Consider the following 1,318-nt stretch of genomic DNA (forward strand, 5'->3'; position numbering starts at 1 on the left):
AGATAATTAAAGATGACTAAAAATAGAAAAAATCTTTTCTTTTTTAGTTTTTAAATACCAATTTCAAAATGACTCCTTTTAGAGCTGTAATTTTAATACCATGATAATGCAAAATTGTGATATTTTTGCCTGAGGTTGTCATTAGCACTTGTAAGTTTTGCACATCCTGCGCACCTTGTCTGTTAGTAAAATATCTCCTGAACCACTGARCAGATGTTAGTGAAACTCCCTGAAAGTAATCAATGGATATCTATGCAAAGGTTATTGTCAATTCAGATCGAAGATTGCCGCCACAGCTGATCAAACTTAGCCAACATGAGAGCTATTAAATCTTGCAAGAACTGACAATATCGCATGAGCTTGTGCATGACATCATTTACAACATTTGATTCAAACAGCTACAACACTTTCATTTCTCATCATAAGATGATTTTCTGTCATGAAAGGTGCCGGACAACGTGCATTMCTTCGAGGCATGGTTGGTCTTTAATTAAACGTTGTAAACAGACTGTTGATGTTATTGCACCTAACTATAATAATAATAATGTCAAACATTTTATAACCTGCACCTGAAACAGCTCTGCTTTCTTRAGAAGATCCAGTATACTGATGATTACAGACTATATAAATATATTGTAGACCTCCTCTGTGTTGTAACAGATCCCCGTGTGACCAATTAATCAGCATGAAAAGTGTTGCCATCGCAGTTCAAAGAATTTGTAAGACTTCAGTGTAATGGCTTGCACCTCTCCTGTCCAAGAAATTATTTTTAATTGTCTCGTTAAAAGATGATGTTGCTGTGAGCTGGAGAAAACAATAACAGCTCTGTTTCCGCCTGACTGAAGCGGATCTTTAAAGCTTCCCGTTTACCTGTGCAAAGCTGAAAGCCCAGACGTCCTTTATGTTACCACAGCAACCTGGTTGGGTCTTTGAAACTCCTGCAAAAATAGAAAGAAAAAAAAATACAATAACTGAATAGTTTACTTTGAAGCAGCAAGCAACAGTCAACAGCACAAAACAATGACCCCATTAAAAAGATTGTCACTAAAGGCTTGTTTTCTTCTTTGCAACTGGTTGAAAAACTGCTGGAGTGAAACAATTTGACCTTAAAATATACTGTAGTTTGGGTGTGTTTAGTACTTTACACGTCTTTGAACGAAATATCTAACACTTTACTTGTTAGGAAGCAATCAAACAAACCTAAATAATTAAATTAACAATTTATAAAATACACACAAAATGTTTTATTAGTTTGGGAATTAAAAAACATTTCAATTATCTTTTTAATAACTATGCAAAATAATATACTGTATATATA

The sequence above is a fragment of the Austrofundulus limnaeus genome, unplaced genomic scaffold (genome assembly GCF_001266775.1).
Source record: "Austrofundulus limnaeus strain Quisiro unplaced genomic scaffold, Austrofundulus_limnaeus-1.0 Scaffold141, whole genome shotgun sequence".
NCBI lineage: Eukaryota > Metazoa > Chordata > Actinopteri > Cyprinodontiformes > Rivulidae > Austrofundulus > Austrofundulus limnaeus.